Source organism: Meriones unguiculatus, chromosome 4 (genome assembly GCF_030254825.1).
Source record: "Meriones unguiculatus strain TT.TT164.6M chromosome 4, Bangor_MerUng_6.1, whole genome shotgun sequence".
NCBI lineage: Eukaryota > Metazoa > Chordata > Mammalia > Rodentia > Muridae > Meriones > Meriones unguiculatus.
In genome coordinates this window covers 97,549,487-97,573,569 of record NC_083352.1, presented here as the reverse complement: position 1 = coordinate 97,573,569, position 24,083 = coordinate 97,549,487, and the positions used below count along the sequence as shown (strand labels likewise).

At 54.5% G+C, this 24,083-nt stretch overlaps 1 protein-coding gene and 1 long non-coding RNA gene across 3 annotated transcripts in view; one reads left to right on the top strand and one right to left on the bottom strand.

The window, feature by feature from the left end:
- Positions 1 to 24,083, top strand: part of Wscd2 (WSC domain containing 2) — a 79,728-nt gene that overhangs the window by 12,572 nt on the left and 43,073 nt on the right. The window lies entirely within an intron of this gene.
- On the bottom strand, positions 16,923 to 20,374 carry LOC132653509 (uncharacterized). Its single transcript, XR_009591239.1, has 3 exons — positions 20,287 to 20,374; positions 17,954 to 18,107; positions 16,923 to 17,274 (listed from the first exon to the last, which is right to left on the bottom strand). It is a non-coding gene; the product is annotated as an uncharacterized LOC132653509 (long non-coding RNA).

The window sequence follows — 24,083 nt, the reverse complement described above, 5'->3', positions numbered from 1 at the left end:
CCAACGGAAGAGAGAGGGCAGATCGAGGGGGAGTGGCGCAGAAGGGTGTTACCTGGCAACACCATTCACCGCTGGGCTGGTGGCTGCACGGGTATGTGTTTACATATCCAGGCTTGTCAGGTTGTTCACTCTGGTTTTCTGGTGTGTGTGTGTGTGTGTGTGTGTGTGTGTGTATTCCCCCAGAGACAACCCTCATTTTCCCAGATAATTTTCTCTGAGGCCAGCTGGCCAGGAAACGCTTAGGTGCCAGGCATGGGCAATGCCCTTGACACCCAGTTGCTCTGCTGCTATTGGCAGTGGTGGGGTGGTGGAGGGTATTTTGCAAAGAGTCTAGATTGGCCTTGGCCTGGCTATTTTCCTGCCTCAGCCTCCCCAGAGGTGGAATGACAGGTGTACAGACAGGCGCCACACTCAGCTCCAAATCCTCTTTCTAACCAAGTCATTCTCTGCTGCAGAAAATTCCCATGGGTCCAACCTGTGTGAACAAAAGCTCTTTGATCAGCCCCTGCCTTGCTCAGAGGCCATCAGCCAACCCTCTCGCCTGCCCAGCCCCTTTCCCGAAGTGTGTGATAAGGCAGGGGGAGGGGCTGCCCCAGAAAAATAATTACAAAGGAAAAGAGAAAAAATAAAACCCGAGAATCCTGTGACGTCCCTAGCTTTGGAGGACACTGCCATAGGCAAGGAGACAAGCATCCTGTGTGGTTCCGGCGACAGCCATGGCAGGGTCGGAGAAGGGACGAGGTGCTCCAGGGTGAGGTGACAGAGGCCAGCCCAGAGTGATGGGGCCCAGGCAAGGAGCTGGCATCGAGGCTCAAGGGAGTCAGGGCTCTGCAACCACTACTCACCTGGGGACCCCCTCCTTCTGCCTGGGTGGGAGGGCATGTCTGCGGGCTTTCTCTGCCCCCAGCAAGAGGGTGCAGATGTCCTCTGCCCTTGATCCTCAGCCCCAGCAGGGCAGGATGGGGCTGGATTCTTCCGGAATGGCCCTGAAGTCTGGCCCTGATTCCTGAGTCCTCTGTCAGGTGTGACGGAGTCCTGCAAAGCTCAGAGAGAGCCACTGTGACCAGCTTGGGGCTTGCCCAGTATTTCCCCAGGCTCAGCACAGAGCCCCCAACCCACCTGATACCCTGGTCCCCTGGAATGATGAGAAATGCTCAACCCTGCAGGACACACGGCCTCACACACCAGCTCCATGGGGAGTCTGGAAGCATGGCCGGGCGCTGACTAGGCAGAGAAGGCTGGAGGCCCTCCCTCACTGGCTGGGGTCCAGCAGGACTTCCTGGAGGGGGTGGCATCTGCATGGAATCCTTGGAAAGAGGGGCTGAACAAGATCACCGTGTGGACTGGGGGGTGTCACGGGAGGCACCAGGCTTTGTGGAGAGGTTGAGAAAACACAGGGAGGTGTTATTTATAGACACCTGGGGTTCGGTGTGGTGCCACAACCCCGTAATCCCCGCACTGAGCACTCAGAGAGCTGAGGCAGGAGGATGACGGTGAGTTCCAGGCCAGCCTGAGCTACACTGATTCCTTACCTTTCTAGATGCTCCGGCCAGCCCTAATGAGGTCCCCTATAGAAGGTCTCTACTGTCAGCCCCTCCCACCCATGTGCCCAATAGACTCTAACCCACCTAGGCAACAGCTAATCGTCCCCTGAGGTTCCTGCTAAGGTGATAACCTACCACACACTCACACCCCAGCAAAGAAGTCCAGTGCTGAAACAAGGATCACGAGGGCTGTGACTGACGCCTGTGAAAGTGGCTCCATTTATGGCGATGGCGTGCACTGCCTGTTTGCTGAGCGACTGGTGGAGGCAGTGAAGCCGGGGGTGGGGGGATATCTGAGTGGGAGTAATGATGGCAGCTGGTGTTGGAGGAAGGATTGGGGAAGCACTCCGGAGGTGGAGTCGGTTAGACCCAGGGTGTTTCTGTGTCAGCGTAGCACACGTCCGCCTCGGCATCCTCTCCGGGCGCTGCAGTCTTTCTTTCTGTGCCAAGGGTCACAGAGGTCACAGTGGCCAGAGCAGAACTGACCAGGAATAGGTGTAGACACAACCTGGATCTATAGCTTAAGAGACGGAGGCTCGGGTTCACTGACCCTGCTCTGACCGGCAAGGATGGTCTCTAATGTCGCCAGGTGAGGCAGGCCATGGGAAGCCGTGGGCAAAGGCCCCTGGTTAGTGCAGTGTCACCTGCTGGGAAGACTCAGAGGGACCAGGCACTGCCCGGCATCCTTTCCTGTGGTCCAGTTTCTCTTTAGTCCCAGCTTCCTGCTTCGACATCCTGACCCGGGCTGATGCTGTCACCCTTCACGTCCTCAGAGCTCCCAGATTCCCACCTGCCTACCTCCTCACTGCCCTAACCTTGTTAGGAGCTGCTGGTTTCTCTCAATCTTCTCTCACCCAACCCCCACCTCCGGGGAGGCAGCACCATGGCCAGGCCTTCGGTTGCCTGGGAAGAAAGAGTGCAGATGCGGAACGGCCAGCTCTGCCATTCTTATCTCTGTGGTATGTCCAGCAGAGGTGGGTGAGCGGAGAACATTTGGAACACGCAGCCTACCCAACCCCTCATTATTTTACATTTGGGGAAACTGAGGCCAAGAGAGGAGGAGAGTCATTCCAAGCTGCAAAGCCACTTGGGTTCAAAGTTGTGTGTGGGATGTAGCCTGTCCCTGCCCCTGCCCTGTGCCGCCTTCTGCCTGTGGCCTTCACAAGATACCTTGTACACCACCGAAGAGCCACAGAAACATTTACGGAACACACCTGCATGAGGCTCAGTGGGTCAGCTCCCTGGAAGCCCCTGCTGGCTCTGAGAGAGCTTCTAGCCATGAAAAAGCTCCTCCACAAGGGAATGGCCAATTAATTGTTCTCTTTGGTGAGATAACGCTCCTCCTTTTCTGAGACTGTGTTTGCCTCCCCTGAGGTCCAACGGTTCTTCGCAGCGGTCTCAGCCCCTCTCTGCCCTCCCTTGCCTGGGCCAGGAGGAGAATTACGCTTGATAAGAAGGCCACGGATCCCTGGCCTGACGTCACAGCCCTCCTGGGTCTGTCTCCAGGCGGCGGGGATGCTTTGAGTCTTCACAATGAGGGCATTTAACAGAACCCTCCTCCCCTGGGACCTTGGAGGAAACTGAGGAAGAGGAGAAAGAAGAAAGACAGAAACCAGACCCAACAGGCCTCCCTATCGAGGCAGACGGCCTGGCAGCCTAGACCCTGCCAGCTCCATTTCAGAGCACTTCAGCCAATGCCCTCTGTGACTTGGTTTCCCCATGGGCAGCTGATAGGGACGTGGCCAAGGAATGACAAAGTTGGAGCCCTGTTCAGCTCCAGGCAAGGCTCCAGCCTGGGAGGAGCAGGGCGGAGAGGCAGGAGAAAAAGGGCCCAGTGTGCCACAGGCACAGGGACGTGAGCCCAGGAGCACCAAGCTCTGCAGGCTCCAGCCAGGCTCCAGCCAGGCTCCAGCCAGGTTCCAGGGGTGATCAAAAAGCCACCACGTGGCCCGAGGCTGAGGTCTGGCAGCCACAGATGCTGCAGAATGAGCCTGGGCAGAGCCTGTGCAGGACAGGCTTATAAGATGTGGGATGTGCGCTGTGGCTGATGGAGTCTGCTCCGGGCAAAAAGGACACCCAAGAATTATCCAGGCTCACCATGGAAACCCGATGGCAGAGACCTGAGTTTCCTTTCCCTGGCAGGGAAGGGCTGCGACCGTGAATGGCCCTGGGAACTGCTAGGGTGTAAGACACAGGTGGCCGGAAGTGTAAGATGGGGCATCTCATGGTGTAAAATGAGGGGCACCAGCAAGTATGCAAGGGGGGTTCCTGACAGACCTTAGCCTATGTCACATCCAACAGTTTGCAGTGAGACCCCACTCACTGGCTGAGTGCCTCCTCTGACAAGCGACTTCATTCCTGCGTCTCAGTTTCCCCACATGGTAAAGGGAATCTGTGCTAGCGTCCGCACCGGGGGATGATTCTGAAAATCTGAGAAATGGACACACAGTGTACCTAGAGCAGAGCTGACTCCGCTGGGGTCCAAGAGAAGCTCCGTCTTGGTGTGTGTCAGCAAGGCATTCAGGTTGAGGGCCTGGGCTGCGCCTTGTGTGACCACAGCGGGAGTCCATGGGCACCTCCAGCCGGGTATTCCAGGCAGAACTGAGGCCAAAGCTTCTCTGCCCCTTCCTGCTCCTGAGTGCTCTGGGCGTACCTGGATTATCTGTATCCAGGGGGATACCACAGCGGTTGAAGGCTTGCTCAGGGTGGAGAGAAATCGCAGGGGCTGGCACAGCATCCCAGAGCCAGCCATGGGGGGAGGGGTGGTGCTTTTTCCATTCCAGGCTTGCCAAGGCAAAGGGCAGGCATTTGGGGAAGAAGGCCTTGTGCCTCAGTAGAAAGGGCTCACCTAACCCCAGGGGGCCTGCGAGAGCTGAGCTGAGGAAGAAACGCCAGGACCCTGAGCCTCCTCAAGCCGCCCTGGGAGCACCTCCCACTGGCTGACTACAGGCAGCAGAGATGTGCAGAGTGGAGGGCCTGCTGATGTAGTCCCCAGAGGCCATGCCAGGCAGAGAGTAGGGCAGAGGACAAGAGACAGTCCAGGGAGATGGGACCCAGCTGACAGGTAGGAGAGTGTTATCCATTCCTCCTGTGCCCTGCTGGCAGCAGGACATGGAAGGCCAGCTCCACCAGAGGCCTGAGAGGAAAGCTGGAGGTACGGAGTGTGTGCTCCTCTCAGTAGCATTCACACATTCTGCCTTGAAGCAGCCACACAGACATGTGTGCCCCAAGGCCAAGCTGGATCTTGCTCTGCTAATGCCAAGATCTGGGTCACACCGACATGCCGGAGATACCAGAGAGGCCTTCTCCAGCCTCTTGAAGCTGCCCACAACCCTGGGCCTGTTTCTCGTCCTAAGCTGGCACCCACCAACACTCAGGCCTCAGCTAGTTCTCACAGACTGGTGTCCTCACCTGCCTCTTTCCCCCATGATTCCACCATGTCCCCAAGTGACCCAGGCCAACCTCCCATCTCAAGACCTACCCATCACATCCAGTCGCGTGAGGTGACGCTGTCACAGTTCTGGGAACGAGGGTGTGGGCGTGTCTGAGGGCAGAAGAGGCTCTTGGAAGCTCCCTGAGGGAGACATCTTTCTGTGTGCAGCCCCAGCGCCCCAGCTCCGCTCCGCCAGCAGCAATTTTTGCCTTGCTCTATCTTCCAGGGTGTCCCCAAACTTGAGGTTTTTTAAAACTTGGACCTTTAATCAAGTCCCACTCCCCTCAAGTCTCCTCCTGAGTGAAGAATCATGGGAAATAGAGGTACAGTGTTCACCTGGGATGTTCCTAAGGATCCCCGTTTCTGTTGTGATAACCACATAGCCACTGACATGATAAGGAAGGCAGGTCTGGACACACACACACACACACACACACACACACACACACACACACGGCAGCTCAACTCAGAGCCCAGAGAAAACACAACCGCCTGCAGGGGGAGGCCCCTGAGAGAGGGTGGGAAGACCTGTTTGACCCCCACTGCCCACCCTCTCAGCAGCCTCAGCCGAGATTCCTTACTTTCCAGGCCTCAGTTCCCCCGTTTGCATGAAAAGGGCAGCTCTCGTGTTCTCTCTAGCGCAGGTGTGATTTTGCTGGAAGCTTGTTAGGACTGGCTGTGAGGCGTTGACAGCCTTGGAAGAGAGCCAGTGCCGGCCCAAACCAGAACCATGCCGAACTCGTACGCGTTCGCGTTCGTAGCTCCTTACACACACAGACCCTGGCTCTCAGGGGGAAGCTGGGTTTTCTTCAGCCTTGTAGCCACATACCAGTCTTATGGCAAGGACTTAGATGTGATCTGGTTTTTGAGTGACTGACTGACCAACCGAGAGAGGACAGTTCGATTCCCATGATACGGAGCAGGAGTGTGTGCTTAGGTTTAAACGAGCCTGCAAACACCAGCGCCTGGCATGGAGCGTTTATCCTAATAATGGCCCGCCACCCCCATTGGCTGAGAGGCCATTCTGGAGGTGTGGGGGACTGTCAGGGATGTCTGTAGGAACTGGTCCCCCGCCCCCCACGCTCCATTCTGTCCCAGCAGACTTTCTGGAGAAGCTCAATGGCTCAGCCACCCTGTGCTGAAAGTGTTTTCTGGAATGCTCGCCAAAACTAAAAATTTCATGTGAGCAGAAAATAGTCTTTTTTTTTTTTTTTTAATTTGGTTTTGTGTCGTGTGGCAGAGTCAGATGGGGAGAAGATAGAGCCAGACGTGCTGGTTTGTCACGGAGAGGAGGGGGCTGGGCTGGAAGGCGGGGGGGCACCTCCCCTCCTACATGCCTCTTACCCAGGGATCACCTGGAAGCCGCGCGTGGAGGGATTCTCCTCTGGGTAACAGAAAAGGCTCTGCTTAGCCAATGGCGTTAACACGGCCAAGAACAGCTGCAAGTGCTTCTAGAGAGGCCGGGAAACACAGGGACCGGTCCCCTCTCCAATCTGTTCACTTCCCTATAAGCTGGACCCCGTACTTTCAGGAATGGCGAGTGGTGGCAGGATTTGAGAGGAGCCTTTTGAAGAACGGGCTGGAACCTGGCCCGGTCTCCATGCAAGGAGCCAGTGCTCTGAATAATGGGGTTGGACAGGCTGTGGAATTGCACAGAGGCAGATGGGCGTGGGCCCGTAAGGTGTGTAGAATCCATCTCAACCCCCAAATGCAGCTGTCCAAGAGACCTCAGCTTTCCTGAACCCCCTCAACTCAAACCCAACACAGAACCCCCACAGAAGACTCTTAATTCTTTCTTCCATGGCATGAGAGATCTCCTGGGGACACGTCTTCTGTGGAGCTGGTGTTGGAGGCACCAAGTGTCTGATGTCCCTTTGGGGTCTTCTCCTTGTCCCACCCACCCTGACCTCCACACCTCTGACCTCCTCCCAGAGAGCAGGGTTAGCAAATGGAGAAGGGCAAGTGTCCTGGTTGGGTTGGTCAACTGGACACAAACTAGGGTCACTTGGGAGGAGGAGCCTCAGTAGAGAAAATTCCTCCATCAGATTGGCCTGTAGAGAAGTCTGTATGGCATTTCCTTGACTGATGATGGAGGGATGATGTGGGACGGTCCAGGTCACTATGGGTGGGGCCGTCCCTGGGCTGGTGGTCCTGGGTTCTGTCGGAAAGCAGGCTGAGCAAGCCGGGAGGAGCAAGCCAGTGAGCAGCACCCCTCCATGGCCTCTGCATCAGCTGCTGCCTCCAGGTTCCTGCCCTGACTTCCCTGGTGAGGTGATTGGGATGCCTAAGCCGCATTAACCCTTTCCTCTCTGTTTGCATTTGGTCGTGGTGCCTGTCACAGCAGTGGATGCTCTGATAATCACACCATGAGTGAGGCTTCATGGTGCTGCTTCCCTCTGGCTCACTGGGGGTGTTTACTTGCTCTCTGAGCTGGGGGAAAGTTTTCTAGCTAGAAGAAAAGAAAAAACAGTGAGCAGGAAGTAGAGCGCTCCTGCCGGCCTCCAGGTGCCCCGCAGCATCCCATCACAACAGCTTAGGGGCCGCATTTCTGTCACTCAGGCCACGGTGTGGCTGAGGGCTCCCTCTTTTGTACAGTCTGCAGAGGTGACAGGCGTAGAATGACCCTCACGTGGGCACCATTCGGAACTGACTCAGTTCTCCAGACCTCCGTCCGCAGCGTTCACTCCCTTACGCTCTGAGCCCCTCACAGCCACTGAGATTTCTCCCACCTACACAGTGCACCTTTCTGGATTTTTAAACAGTGGATTGCCTGGGCATAGGAATATAATGCCTTCACTCCAGAAACAGACACAGGAGGATCACCAGTTTGAGGTCAGCCTGAGCCATCCAGCAGCACATATCATAAAAAGACCCAGAACTTTAAAGTTAATTTAGTGTCTAAGATTTAAACACTGAGACATGTCTTGAACAGATGCAGAGATCCGGGATCCCTGAGTGCATGCTGATGTCCTAGGGGACCCTGAGGTGACACTGTCATCCCAGCAGAGTGGTGGCTCTCCCCCTCCTTCTGCCCATCCCTTTGCTATCAACCCTCCCCCTCCCCTGAAGAATCTGAGTCTGAGACTCTGGCCTTCCTCCCTGTGACCACCACAGCAGCCCTTGCTTGAAGGTCATTCTTGTCTCTGCTCCAATGTCATAGTCCGGCCACCTGCTTGAAATTACAAAGAGTGACAGATACAGGGATGTCATGGGAATGAATCCTCTGGAATTCAGGGCCGGCTCATCTGAGGCCATTCAGCCACCCAGCCACGGCACTGCCTGGGGCTTCTCTCTCACTAGCCCTGCCCCAGCTTCCGAGGGCGCCTGCCCCACAAAAACCCTCCAGCGGCTGCCGCCCTCCATATCAATAATTTATGCTAACACTGCAGCTCACCCCACTGACCCCCCTTCCTGGAGTAAGGCCAAGAACTGGACACCCAGGGATTAAATTGCAAGGCTTAGGGGGCTAGTGCCACAGGGGAGTGAGTAGGAGGTTGAGGGCCAGAGCACAAAGGCCAGAGTAGCCTTTCTGCCGGCTGCTCAGTCCTTTCTGGGTGGCAGCTGACACAGCCCTTCAACCCACACAGAGCCAAGAGCTGGAGCCACACCTAGGAGGGTGACAGACACCAGGCAGAGTCATTCCTTCTTTGTGTCTTTGTGTCTTAGACACCTGGATCCTGAGCTGCCCTGACCCAGCCGCCTCTGCTGGAGCAGCCTCTGCACTGTAGCCAGCATCTCTCCTGAGACTCCCTAGTATGAGCCATACCATCCTGTAGCCATGGTCCCTTCTGCCGTGTCTGGGACAGACAAAGCCCTCCTGGCTGAAGGCTGTCCCCACCCTTGCGCCTAGAGTCCTACAGCCAGTCCCTTGCATTCTTGGTTCTCCGTGGGCCTGGCCCTGTGCTGATCCTGGGTCATGTTAACTGGTTTGGCACTTACACCTCCATTGGGGAAGAGGACCTGCTTGTCCAGGGAAAGTCACACAGAGATGGGAGGGCTAAGCTCAGCACCCCACATCTGCAGCTGCCCCTGCCCAGAGCATTCCCATGGAATGGGTTTCTCTTGCACGGTCTCTGCCAGATTCACGCACACATGCACACACTAGCCCACAAGGCAGTAAGGACTCAGCAAACACTGAGCTACACTGCTCCCACTATTCAGATCACATGAACGGGACCGGGTGGTTCTGCACAGGGAGCCCTCGGTGTCCAGGCCCAGAGGGTCCCTGAAACATCCTTACTGGGAGGGCAGCTGTGGGAGGTGAGATGTTGACGATGCCGGATTTTCTCCCCGATGACATTTTTCCAGCATAAAACTGGCCCTGGCTTGGCATCACTGGGCATGGTATTGGCAGCACAGGCCCCTTGGGTTTCTCCTGTGCTCCCATAAAGACATTTTCCCAGACAGGACCAGCTGTGTGAGAGCCTCACAGTTAACAGAGGGGTTTGGCTGGTCTGGGGTGCACGCTTGACCTTCTGAGGCTCATGGCTGGGGTCCTCTCAATGTGAGTGGCTTCCGGAACCCAAAACAAAAGCAAGTCACGATGGGGTGTCTTGCAGGGGTGGGGACAGTGTTGCTGGGCTAGGCTGGCCCAGGACTCTGGAGATCCCGGTGGCTAGATGGACCGGGTTCCTTCTGAATCCCAGCCCTCTGGAGCTACGTGTGACATGACATTAGACATATGCAGTATGGTGTGACGGATGTGATGTAGCATGATCTGATGTGAATGGTGTGATTTGATGGGTGTCATATGGCATAGTGTGATGTGACACGCATGTGACAGGTGACCCGATCCACAGTGCAAGGCAATTCTAACATTCCTCGGCTTACGCTTATTACCCCAGCATGAGCCCCAAACAGGACTGTGACGAGGCTTTGAATGCCTAATTTAGTAGGACACCCCAGCTCAGATGTAACTCAGTGTAGCATGCTGGTTCCCCCTGGAGTTATGGCTCACTGCCACTGCCCAGTAGCAGCCAAGAGACCTGGGCTATGTAGCCACAGCCTGGGGAAAGATCCCCATTAAGGACTTGTAGTCATGGAGCACGTCAGGCCCTCCACACCCTTCTTGAGTGTGAGTGGTGTGAATCAGACCACCTTGAAGCTACAACCCTCGGTAGATGACTGTATGTGACTCTTCCCAAGTGGTGTACAGTGTCTGCTGGTTTCCCTGGCACAGACTGAGAGACCTGAGAGACAGTCCAGAAGCTGTTCCCTGGGAGATGTCCGGAAACCCCTCAGAGAAGCCTGAGCAGCTTGTGGCCTCATCGTCCTTTCTGGGAGCTTCAGCTTTTCCCATTCACAGAGTAGAAAGGGTAACCCGGGAAGGTGAAGGGACGTTCGGGCAGCGGGCAGGCAGGCAGGTAGAACTTCAAAGCCTGACTTTGTGGGTCTTGGGCAACCGTGATGCGCAATGGTTCTGTGGCTTTGAATGAAGTCTTCCCTGAATCTCAGATTTTTCACCTGTCAAATGGCGTAAGTTGCAACATGCTTTGCGGTGCCACCGTAAAGAAAATGTCAGAGTGCATTCAGGGCTTGGGACAGTTGGATCTGGAGTGTCCCTGTCCCTGAAGGCTTACCTGCTGAGCCTCAGTCTCCACTGTGGCAGTGCTGAGGGCTCTGAACTGGCTGTCAGATCATCTACAGATGGACTCGTAGCTGAGTGGATGGTTGGGAGGTAGTGGGGACTGGCAGAATGGCCTATAGGGAGAAGGAAGTCACTGAGGTGTGCCCTCAAAGGACTATCTTGTCCTCAGCTCCTCCCTCCCTCCCTTCCTCTCCTCCCCTTCTCCCTCTTTTTTTCTGGTCACCATGAGGTGACAAGCTTTGCTCCACCATGCGTTTCCATGATGTTCTCCTGCTCACCACAGCCCAAAAACGATAGGACCAGGTAGTCATGGACTAAAACTTCTGAACTGTGAGCCAAAGAAAACCTGACTGGTGAAGGTTTCTATGAAAACCCAAATCTGGCCAACATGCAGAGAACAAGTGATGGCGGAGTGAGTGCTCAGCCTTAAATGGGACGGCTACATCCCTCCCTCCGAGACTAAGGGACCACCCCGGAAGGGAGACGCAAGAGCCAGAGCTGGGGAAGGTAAGGTGTGCAGTAAAACAGCCTCTACCCAGCCTCGTGCAAGCATCCCTGGTCAAAGTCAGTGGGTCTCACCCAAAGAGAAGGTATAAGTGGGGTGGATGTGTCAGGAAGGAAGGCTCCAGTGGGAGAGGGGAGTGGGCTGTGAGGGCCGCTGAAGTTTATTGTGTAAATGTATGAAACTGTCAAACAGTTAAAAACACATTTAAGATGTGGGCAAACAGACACGGGAGAGCAGCCTGCAGGGGTGAAGGCATGAGGGGAGTGGGGCAGCTGCCAGTCATGAGGTACAGCTATAAGCTTGGTTTGTGGTGTTTGGTTGCCAGCCTTAGCAAACAAGCATGGTTTGGGCCTTAACCCAGAGCCTGGGACAGTTAGGGAGAAGGGGGCATGCAGGCTCCATTATCTCTGAGTTAGACCCTCCATTGCTGAGCTGACAATAGTTTGGCTTCCACTGGGCATGGGGTGGCTCTTCCCAGATGAAAGCCAGGAGCATGCCAGCTTCATGCTTTCTCCCACAGTTACTCATTTCTCTTTGCATTGATTTACATTTTTTACCAAAACACTGTTTGGAAGTTAACTTACCTGAAAATATGAAACCAATATGCTTTCCCCTAAAGAGGCTAATCACCATTTCTATTCAAAGGCAGCAGGGGGCCAGGCCAGCAGCCTGTGTGGGATGGGCTCTGAGCCTGAGGCTGAGAGTGTTAAAGATCTGTGGGCAATAGCCGGGGCCCTCCTCCTCATTAATCCAGGTGACTCAAAGTGAATATTTTCCTGGCTTTGTGACCCGCAGTTTATTCAGGCCGGCATCGCTGACAAGGTGACTTCGGTACTTTCTATTGTCCTATTGAAATCTTCTTGGTTCTGTGTAGGGCCTGTACCTGAATGCCAGCTCGCCTTGCTTCATCACGTTGGACAGGCAGATTTATCTCTCTGAACCTTGACCCCATGTTTATACAACAGGGTCATTGTACATGCCTCAAAGACACCCAAGGGATGGCTCTGCCTTTAGGTGTTGTGAGGTGCAGGCCCCTGAAGCAGGTGTCCAAGGGTGGATGCGGGAGGCGGGCTGAACTCCTGAGGTGGCCGCATAGCTATGGCTCTGTCAGTCAAGCCTCCTCCCTGGAGAGCCTCCGCAGAAGCCATTCCCATTCCCAGGAGTGTTTATGGCCCTTGGGATTCTGCCAAGGTTAAACACAAGACCAGTCCCGGTGACACTCACGCACGCACTTTTTCACTCGCCTGCAAACAGGACTGTTAAACCTGAGGTGACTCGCAAAACATGCTGGCCAGGTAGGCGACAGCCAAAATAGTCCTTATGACCGCTGTCTTTTGAGGAAACCGTGAGGGGACGTAATGCCCTGTGGATCTGATGTCACCTCTTGGGTTGGGTATGTGCCCATCCTAAATCTTTGTCTCAGGATGCCCAGCACCTAGCCTCAGATCCCATTCTCGCCCACACACAGTCCCGACCCAGAGTGTTCAGAGGCCTGGGAGGCTGTCTGCAGGACCCCTCACTTGGGCAGGATTCCACGGGCTTAAAGTGGTGTGTGTCGCCTTCTGGAAAGAGAATCATTTGTTTTGACACATGATCCACCAGGATCTTGCCTCAGCTGTGGCTTGGTCCAGACTCAAATGACGCCCATCAGATGTCAGTTCCTCACATCACATCCCCTGAGCTCTGGCTGCCTGCAAGGACCGCAGCGTCACCTCTCCCAGGCGCCCAAATCTACTTGTGAGAAACCCCCATGTCCCCAATCAAGGCTCTGACCTCTGTGTCCGGCCGTGGTGGGGAGATGAGCTGGGCTACATGGCTCAGGCCAGGCAGGGACATTTTCCTTGAGCTGAGTGTGAAGTCAACTCTGAGGAAGTTTTACTGGCTGGGAATGCTGGGGAGTGAAGGGAGGCGAAGGAAAAGGGGTGGGGACCACTCTGAGGTCCCCACATCTTCCCAAAGAAATGACTGATGGCTGAAACCCAGCGACACACACACTCACACACACATGCATGATCTCTCTCTCTCTCACACACACACACTCACTCACACACATGCACATGAATACACACATAGACACACAGGCACTCACATACATACACACGCACTCATGCATGCATACATACACATGTATAAACACACAGACACACTCACACACATGCACTCGTGCACTCATACACACTCACACGTGCTTGCTCTCTCTTTCTCTCTCTCTCTCTCCCTCTCTCCTCATCCCGGGGCCATGTTGCCTGTCAGCCTGATGAATGGGGCAGTGTTCCTCCTCACTAATTTCACCTGGAAGCAGTAGCTATTTTGGATTCTGGCGGAGCACTGGTTTAGCTTAGCTGGTCACAGCGCTGGGCTCCTGAGGTAAAGGGGATGAGGAAGGAGCAGAGAGATGGGGAGACACGGACCCGGAGGCAGCAGCCATGGCTGAGACCTGGCTCCATACTGCTGAGCCAGAGCCCTGGCTGCGACAGGAAAGTCCGAGGCACAGTCCTTCTGTGCATCTGCCCCTGCTCAGTGCTGTCCTGCCACACCCTGCCAGGTGACTGTGTGTGCCTCTGAGGTCTCAGCCTGACTTCCCATCCCCAGAGAACTCCCTCTGTGTAATTCACATCCTCACACTTCTTGTGCTCCTAACAGCTCAAGGCAGTTAGCCCCTTCCTGAGCCTGTCTTTCCTGAGCCCATCTTTCAGTGGGATAACTGGAATCCTTCTTGGGAGATCTGTGTTAGATAATCATGGAAATTGACTGACACGGGGCAAGGCTCAGCAAAGGCTAGCTTGAATGAAATCCAGGCAGAGCGGCCATCAGGGAAGCCAGGCTTGCCCTCTCTACTGTGTGGGAAAGATGGGCTGCCGAGATGATGGTGAATGCCAGTAATCCCCGAGCTTGGGAGGACCAGGCAAGAGGATTGGTGGATTACAGAGCAAAACCCAGTATCAAAACAAATAACAGCGGCAGAGACTGGAGCTAGAGTCTGACTGGCCTGCTCCTGCAGCTCAGCCCGCAGCCTCTGCCTGCCCTGCAGCTCAGCACAACCGGCTGGGTAAGGCTGCAGCTCCACGCTCTGGTGTCCCCGACACTGCGGAACACAGACCAGACAGACGTGACTTAGTTGTCCATGGGCCTCGTCAGAAAGGTCAAATGTGATAGGGCAGTGTGAACTCGGAGGAAGCAGCTTCCTGAGTGCTTGATTCCAGTCGATTCTAAGGCATTCCCCCCATTTGAAATCCCCTTCCCTGTCCTCGTCAGTTCTCCCAGCCCCAAGTCTTGCTATACAGGATGACACACACACACACACACACACACACATCCATCTGTGCATGTGTCCCTGTTTCAAGTGTCCTATTGCTGGCTTACGGAGCTTAACCTGGAGCCAGCCAGATGGCACACCTGTGGCCCTGCCCAGAACTTGCTTCATGGAGACTATTCAGACCCTGTGAAAATGGCTAGAGTGCCACAAAAACGGCTAGAGTGGTACAGGTGCACGTGTCAGCCCCAAGAGAGGTGATTCTGGTTGGAATCTTCTCCAAAGGGAGGGCAAGAAGCTGGAGGCACAGCCTCCCCGTGCCGGGAAGGGAGCAGTAAACTCCGAGTAGCCAGAAAGGCAGTGTGTGGATTTGTCTCCAGGGCGTCCTCTGTGCTGTGTGTTCTCCCTCGAAAGACAGTGTCCTAGGTGGAGGGGTGTGGGTGTCTGTGTGACTTCCACCCAGGAGCCATCTATCCAGCTTTTATTCCGTGCACGTCAGTGGTTGGGTCGGACACAATGTACTGCTCAGTGCCAACAAGCAGCTCCATGTTCTCACCGCAGGGAGGCAGGGCATGACGGCGGTGATGATGATGACAAGCACAATACTCAGGATGGGGGGGTGTCAGTGTCAATGATGACAATGATGGTGGCGGTGATGTCGACAGTGACAACCATAGTGACGGTTGGCAGTAACTATGATCGTATAGCCAATGATGGTGATGATGTCGCCAATGACGACAGTGACAGTGATGATGATGACATAGACAACGGCGATGGTGATGTTTATACTGGTGATGTTGACAATGACACTGATGATGATGTCAATAAAGATGGTGACAGTGATGGTTACAGTGATGATATGGATGGTGACAATGGTGAAGTGATGGAAATGATGGTGACAATGGTGATGATGGTGACGTCAAGAGTGATGTTGGTGATGATGTCAACGATGATGGTGTTGGTTGACAGTGGTGGCAGCAACAACGATGTTGGCTGTGACAAAGAGAAACATGTACTTCTGTGCATTTCTCCACATGTTTTGATCTCTGCTGACACTTCATCTCCACAGGAACTTGTGAACAAGGTCTGTGCTTGCCGAATTCATCCTTGCTACTTGCAACGCACTAAACAAGTTGTCTTTCCGCCGTGTTCCAGTCTGGGGAATGGACATAAAGCAGCAGCCCTAGGCCACACACTTAGGGTCTGACTGTGCAGGCGTTCAGGAGCCGCACCGGCTCTTACGGACCCTGCTTTGATAGTCCTGTCCACCCCACGAAAAGGGAATCTTGATGATTTCACACATAGGAGGGCAGCCCTGAGCTAGGCATGGCTGAGCTGGACCTCACCACCATAGATAGCATCTCTACAGGACTGTTTCTGACCCACAAGGCTCTCTGAACCCAGGCTGGCCTCATAGCTTCATGCAGGAGGCTCCAAAGCAAACGGGGCTCAGTCAGCCCAGCCAATTCCTCCGCTGAGGCAGCTGGAGCCACCCGGGGGAGGCCAGATAAGGGGTGGGTGGTGGGCGAGTGTGCTGGTATCACCCGGGGCCTGTGCTAGTCAGTATCCACAGAACACAGATGTCCCGAGCCCACCACTCCTTAAACAGCACCCATCCCTCAGGAAGCAGAGAGAGAGATAAATGCTGGCGCTCAGCGGGATTTCTTTTCTTGTGACCCAGGACCCCACAGGATGGTCCCACTGTGGGATAGGTCTTCCCACCCCACTGAACAACCATCTAGAAACTCCTTCACAATCATGCCCAGTTGATTCCATCCAAGGGATTCAGGCCCTGTCTGTTAACGATCAAGATTAAGCACAATGGTCTCTCAGATGAGGAGTTAGGCACTCAGTACAGCTGATGTTGGGGGGAAAGGGGGAATTGAAGCCGAGCTGAGCTCACCAGAGTGGCTGGTGAAAGCCAGTGATTTATAACGGGAGACCACCATGGAGAAGACACTTGATTCTATCTACTGAGGCTCCACTTCCTCCCAGCTGGGGGTGGGAGAGGCTCCTGCAAATGAGGTAAGGGCATCTCCTCCCTAGCAAAGGGGCTTCGAGTTGTCAGGGTCTTATCAGCGCACACCACCCGAACACCACCAGCTCTTGTGCCCTCAACCTAGAAGTCCAGGGCCCCTGACCTTCTAATAAGACCTTACCTGGGCTGCCCTACTCTAGCCTTTTTCCATCAGCCGCTTCCAGCTGGATAACCAGGCTGCCCTGGGCTTTCATAGGATCCAGGCTGCTGAGGCAGAGGTAAAAACAAAACCTTGTGCAAATGTGTTTTCCTGTAAACACAGCAGGGGGTGGCAGCTGCCTGCCGAGAAACAGCTCAGCGGCTGGTGCTGCTCAGGGCAAAATAACCCTGAGCCCTGCAGCTCCTGGAGAAAAGAGGGAGGGGGCCGGGGGCGGGGGGGGGGGGGCACGTGGGAATCCAGGTGTTCCCTGAAGCACCCCAGCCCAGCTGAGCATCTCAGGGGCCGGGGTAAGGGAGCGGGCAGGTGTCAACCCTGCCCCCTTGGGGAGGCAGCTGGCCAAGTGGAAAACACAACTGGGGCTTGTTGTTGCACTCAGGTTTTTTATTAAGTGTAATTCGCCTACAGTGACATCCACCCGGTTTAGCTTGCCGTTCTGGGAGCTCTGACGAATGCATGTAACTCAGCACCCAGCGCCCAAATCAAGAAACACGAGAGTCCATTCCCCCTTTAGACACCGACAGCCCTCAGACTCCAGCTTCTTTCTGGGTCATGTCGGCTTGTATGACTCATGAGGGTTGGCTGGTCTGAGTAGCCAGTTTCTTCGAGGCTGGGTAGTACTCCCCTGGGGCATGAAGTCAGCAGCTTGGATCCACTTGCCTGGGGTGGGAGGGTGGCAGAAACAGGCAGAATTTCCCTCCGCATCTGGATTCAGATTCTGCTGTAAGCATGGCAACCATGTCTCGAAGGTTAGCAACTGAGGAGGGAGATGATTAGAAATCGCAGTAAGCGGACATTTCTACCGACGCAAGGAGCGACCTTGCTTCTCTCCAGAGGGCTCCTGTTCCCTTCTTCATTTCCGCCTTTGTGACTGGGGGCTCTCCCCAGCCTCTCCTCACTGAGTTTGCTTTGTGTGTTTCAGCTGCCCTAATGTTTTCTCGCCGAGGCTTTAATTAAAGAGCTGGCCGCCACATCCTGCCACCCTGATCTCCTTCAGCAGACGCTGGCTGAGGACAGTGTCGGGGCCATGTGCCCTGGAGCAGCCAGGCTCCATCTCAGCCCTGGCCCTGGGATGGTCGCACACCTGAGTGTGCGTCTCCTGTCTCCCATAGAGATGTGCTCCCGGCCACACAGCGTGGGATCCCAACAGGTTCCTAGGCTTGCTACAGTTTGAGAACCCCCATTTTGCAGCCTTCCTGGGGATTCTAGGGAAACGTCACTGGGTTGGTTCAGAAGACTAAGTTAACGCCAGGTGTGGTGATGTGCCCTATGACCCGAGCACTTAGAAGGCTGGGGGAACAGGATAGAGAGTTCAAGGCCAGAGTGGGTTATACAGAGAGACCCCCTCTTTAAAAATATCAATGAGTAAGCTCACAAATGGAACCCAGCGCGTGGCCGAGCTGTCGCCCTCTGACTTGGGAGGCTTTGGGGACTACCTTGCTGTGTCAGGCTTCCACTCGGTCTTGGGGACTAGAGCTTCCTTTAGGAATGGTGTGCTCACGCAGCCCACCAGCGTCTTCTGGAGACGTGCCTTCCTGAGTAGAGTGCCCCACGTAGCCATGGGGAAACTTAACTCCAAAGCATCCGTTCCTATGGGAACAGGAGATTGGGTGCCGGGAGGAAGGACACACACACAGCCACATGTATGTGCACACACACAGCTGCACATGCACTCTCACACACATAACTACACACACACACACACACACACACACACACATAGCCTCACTCCTGCACACAGCCCCGCAGGCCAGGTTGAAGTCTTGGCTCTGCACCAAAGAGCGACATGACCTTGAACAAGTCTCTTGACCTTTGGGATCCTCAGTTTCTCACCCTTGTGTTTGGAAGTGTATGTGGGGGTTAGGGGAGCGGACCTTACAGAATCATCTCAAATGCTGGAAGTTGTGTGTTTTGAGGCCCTGAAAGTTGAGTAAGGGGAGACTAAACCAACACCCACCCCAAGTCCAAAACTACAAAGCCACCAGCTTCCTGGAGCCAGAGGTCACACGCCCTCTTGAGCACTGGGTCCACAACCTCTGTCTGTCTGTGCTGAGAGAATAAGCCAGAGTGTGGTGCCCCTGACCCAGAGCGAGCCTGGGAAGATGAGGGGGTCTCTAAGTGGAGAACAAACACTCCCCAGATGTGAAGTAAGTGTTCGGTCCCCAGGGTGACATATGATGAACCCTCCCAGCTGGTAAAGCCTCCAATTCAGGCTGGTCCCCTATGGCAAACTTTAGCCTGCTAATGAGGCTAGTAATAAGGGATGTCTATTGACTGAACAAGTGAGTATTGAGTATTGGAGTAGGACAGCAGGTAAAAACTAGGGGGAAGCACGCACACACACACACATATATTTTATCTAGACAAGCAGAGCAGGCCAATCTACCTGGCCAAGGCCACACAGCCGTAGAATGACCTTGAAGGTGAAATGGGAAGAACAAAAAGAGGACAGGGCTTGAGCTCCTTCTTGCCTAGCACGGAACTGTTGTGGGCAGCTGCTGTTTCTCAGAAGACAGTGTGAGGTGGCAAATACCCACACCTTCTTGTAATAAGCCGCACAAGAAGCCACAGCAGGGCGCTGAACGCAGGCAAAGCTTTCCTGGATGTGAGCCACCCGACTTTGGGGCATGGGCAAGCCTACAGAAGCAGGTCTGGGACCACTTCCTTTGTAGACAGGAAACAGCTCCGAGAGGCATGCAGCTTCTGAGACAGGGAGTCAGTTCCACCTGCTAGCCGAGGCCCCACTGGCCCAGCCCTGCACGGCAGACTCTCGGTCCAGTGCTCCTGGCAGGAGGGCCTAAAGCCACCAACAGAGAGGGGCTTCCCTGTCCCCAGGTGCCTCCTGCATACTCCAGCCCTCCCTGCTCCCTCACCCCCAGGATGTAAGCACACAGACGTCTCCCCTTCACCGGGTGGATTTATTCTTGGGGGTGTGTGGGCGATGAGCATTCGTGTGGGGGGACGTTCGTCTAAATTTAAATTTAAAACGTTCAACAGCAGCCTATTAATGCTGGGGCTGGAAAGGGATGGCTTCCCCCCCCCCAAATAAACAGAGTGATAAGTAGCAGCCCCCTCTCACTTCTGACCCAGCCCTACCTTTCCCTGTGCCCATGGCAACGGGGTAGCCATGGGCTATCAAGCTGGGAAAATGAAAGCTCAGGGAGACAAGGGCCCCTGACTCTATCCTGACTCTGTCCCGCCTTCCTGTCATGGCTGTCTGGGCTAATTCCTGCTCTCCAGGCAAGGCATCCAGGTGATCCCTGTACCAGCACCACTGTGATGTGCCTGGCCCCTGAGGAGTATTTCACACACACTATGTCACCCAGCTCAACGGCCAGGGAGACGGGATGGAAGTAGTGCTCTCATCCCGTGTTATACGTAAGAACTTGCAGCCCTGATGCCTTCAGTGGCTCCCACGTTCTTTGTGCTGCCTGTGTCAGGGCCAAGAGTCAAACTGCAGCGAACTGGCAACACAATTCATGAAATGGCTGGCAAGGTGGGTTAGCGAGATGGATTAGTTTGATGCCAAACCTGACGGCCTGACTTTGATCCCTAGAAACCACATGATGGAAGGAGAGCCAACTCCCTCAAGGTGTGTTGTGACCTCCTCCTCCATGTGGGCGCTACAAAGCATACACACGAGTGAATGAATGGATGGATGGATGAATGATATCAAATCATTTTAAGAACCATCACACGGCTTCCCTGTATTATTCAAAGCATAGCTTGGAAAAAAACAAAACAAAACAAAACAAAAATATAAACTTACTTCTAACCCAGCCCCTGGCTGGTGAGGTCCTTTCTGTCCAGCTATGTCTCAGCCCACAGGGAGGCTCTTGCCCTCTGTGGCTCCTGTGGTGTTCTGTAATTGCTGAGCGATTTGGAGCTGACTGGAAATATATAATTCATGGGTGTGTCTTTCTCCCCAGTCCCTGGAAGGCACTGAAGCATGACTGGGGAGCTTTGACCTCCATACAGAAGGAACCAGAATCTAGATGTCCCAGTCAGAGAGCCTACTGCCAGTCATTAGACCCTGGCCACCCCAGCACAAGGTCCTACAAATGGGAACCCTAGCACTGAACCCCCAAATAGAGTCAGTGATGGAGAGCTGGGTAAAAGCTTTATGAATTGAGTGATGGGCCCAAGGGCACTGGCCCTGCCTAAGCTTGTTCTCCAGGGCAGGTCAGAAACTGGGCCTCCATCGAGGTAGGCAAACAGTGCTGTTTGGTGTGGGCTGGGTGTGACCAGCCTGTGGTGCTGAAAACAGCTCAGGTTGACAATCAGCCGGGGAGAAACATGAACCTGGCCTGGGGGCCTTCAGGCTCCAGCCAGCCGCTCACTTTAAACTCCCAAGGGCTGAGCAATCTAGTTTGCAGCTTCTAGCACTAACCAGGTTTCTGGAGCGAATGGCAGCAGCTGTTGTTCCTTGTGTGTGAGTGGGGTCCAGGACCGGAATCTGTGCTGGGTGTGAGGAGGGACAGCGTGGGATATAATGGTTCATGACTGTGCTAGGTGGGAAAAGGGCAGGCTCGGGGTGTGCCATGAGGGGGCTGCGATACCGTCTCCTCTGGTGATGTTTAGATGGTTGACTGAGGAGCTGGGGAACATTCTCTTTCTGCCTGTGGTTGTCCTCTGGGAGAGGGGGGCATTGGAGGAGATATTGGTGGCGTAGAACCCTTCTAGCCACTGAAGGCCATGATGAAAATTCATTCCTGAGGGCCAGTGACCTCTGCACCTGCTGGGAAGTCCTCGTTCCCTGCTTTCTCCTCAGACTGGAGGCCGCAGGTCGGCAGTGGGCAGAAGGTTCTAGATTCGCACAAGCCTGGGTCTGAGTGGTGTCCGGCTGCTTATCGGCTGAACTTCTGTTAAGCAGATTGACTCTCTTGTCTGTCGAGGGAGCATTAAAACCACTGTGCAGTCCCCTGGAGCGGCCATGATGGGGGACATGAAGGCCCAAACTGCAGTGGGTCTCTCATGGCCTTGAGGGAGCTACTGGGTCAGGGGAGGGGTGGGCAGAAGTTCCTCCCCCAGCCAATGCGTACTCTCTGGCTGATCCTGGGTGGAAAATTCCTCTCCGGGGAAGAGTTTCTAATGGAAGTAGTCACTGTTCCCAAATTAGAGTCTCACTGGGTGTGTCAACAAGTGGCGGTATGCTGGTGATTGTGGCTAGAAGGAGCTGAACAAGAGCAGTGTGGACACAGGACCGGAGTGTCTGGAGCTACTCAGTTCTGGCCTGGCTCTGTGGCCCTGGTCCCTCTGTTAGGCTCTCTGAGTCCTCTTATAAGCCTTCAGGCCTGTCCTGGCTGGTTTGGAGAACCTTGCTTTCTGATATCACCTGTACACCTCCTTCTGTCCTGTCTGTGTCAGGCATCTTGCAGGGACACGAGCCCCTTTTCAGACACAGGTCAGGAGATGTGTTCGTCAAGAGGCCACACAGAACACCGCCGGTTTGTGGCCACAGGCCTGAGGCCCACCAAGAAGGGGTTGTGCCTCCTGGTTCTGAGCAGGGATAGCATCACTCGCCCCAGAAGGAACCTTTGGACCTCCCTCTTCCACCCTGTGTGGGCTCCCTTGGGAAGCAGGGACACAGTTGACCACAGGTTTGGGGACAGCTTTAGGTGCAGCCTGTGTGTGATGAACCCACTCTTGTCCCAGTATCCAGTCAGGACATGCTGCCCAATGTCCCCCTGCTGGGGACCTTCTCTGGAGTTCTCAGCTCCTAGACAGCTCCCAGAGGGTCCTTCTGGACCCATAGAGTTTCCCCCTCGGTACTTGTGCTTTCCGGTTATGCTAACCGAGCAGACTGGAGAAGCTGGCTGGAGCACAGGGAAGCCCAACCTCCAGACACTGCTGCAGGCTCCGAGCGGCAGAACTGGTCCCCTCCTTCCTCCCATGCCCTCCTTCGGCCTCCAGGTCTCCTCCTTTCTCTTTCTCCTAGCTCTGCCACCCCCATGGGTCTGGCCCCTGGATAAACATTCTGCCCATGAACAGAACCATCCATTATCCCCCTGACAATTAGCAGCCTATTAAGGATGCCTATGCAAATGAACACTAATTGACCCACGACACAGCAGCGCCTGCAGGAGAGCGATGACTCCAGATGGCTTAATGATAGGGGCCCAGGGCCCTGCTTTACGCGAGGCTCTCTCTTGGGGAAGGGAATGATCCAGGCTGCAGAAGGCAGCCAGCTGCCTGGTAGAGAGGACCACAGATAGGGACTGTGTCTCAGCCGGGTCATCAGAACCGCTGGACAGAACATAGCTTCCTGCCTTGTTCTCTCCAGGCCTCCCTTTCTACAGCTTCTCTTACCTTCCCAGCCCAGAGCGGGCAAGGATGTGACCATCCTTTCCTGGAAAATATCCAAACCAACGATTACAAACCCTTTTAATGGCAGCTTAAAATAATAGTGTGTGTCATAGAGCCCAGGGCGATGCTTCCGTCCATGTGAGATGTGTGATGAGAAGATCAGAGGGACCAGCTCATCCATTGCCTGGGACATTCCTCATTTCCTTGTGTTAGAACATCGAACGAAATCCACTCTCCTAGCTGTGTGAAATGTGTGACGAATTACAGCCAACCATGGTCACCTTAATGTGCAAACGGTCATATTTGTTGATGCAGCAGTTAGTAAGAAAGCACAGTAGTCCTTGCCCACACTGTCAACACTGGTGGGGTTCAGCTCTGAAGGTCAGGCCTGTTGTCATTTGCATACGCTTCCTTCTTGGGGTTGGAGGCTACTCTTCGTGTCCCAGGCTTCACGGCTGTGTTCAGTGTCACGTGTTCTGTGGTCCTGGACATAATGTGACATATAAATGCCATAATAGTATTAGCAGAGCTGGGTCATCACCCCAAAAGCACTTTTCTGTCCCAGAAGCCCCTCCTGTAGCAGGCATGCTACACTCCTCTCACTCTGAAAAGTAGAACTTTTTCTTTTCCCTCTTCCTTATCCTTTCAGATCCTGGTCAAAGCCTGTGTCTTCATTCCCAGGCAGGTTGGGCTTTCTCACTCTTTCTCTGAAGCTGTCCCTACCCCTCATCTGCCCTGTGATGCTTGGATTCCATTACTGGACCTTCTGGCTTTTCTGGACCCTATCTTAAAAGGACATGGCTTGCTCTCTCTTCCTCTTCCCCATCTCCTTCCTCCAGGCAGCTGCCAGGATTCACAGCTTGCCTACCCTGCTGCTTTTCTCTCAGACACTAATTGTCCCCAAGTTCCCTTTTGAGTCTGTTTTAAAATCCTTTTATTAAGAAGACTAAGAATCCAAAAGGGACCCGGTTTCCTTGGCAACATATGGCCCTTGAATAAGGACTCCCCCGATTTCCCCAGTAGCCGTGGCTGCGCTGGATGGAGGAGAATGTTAGGCCTAGGCTACTGCTCTCTGGAGACTGGGTGTGGCAAAGACTCTCTGAGCCCATACGTTGTGCCCGGTGCTGTGTGCTGATGACGGTGTCCAAGCCCCTGGAGGCGTCAAGGTCCAAGGTTTGGCTCCTCACTCAGTGTCCCCTTTCTGCTCATCTGTTTTCTCCTTCTTCTCACTGGGGAATGACATTTGCTCTGTCTTTGGAC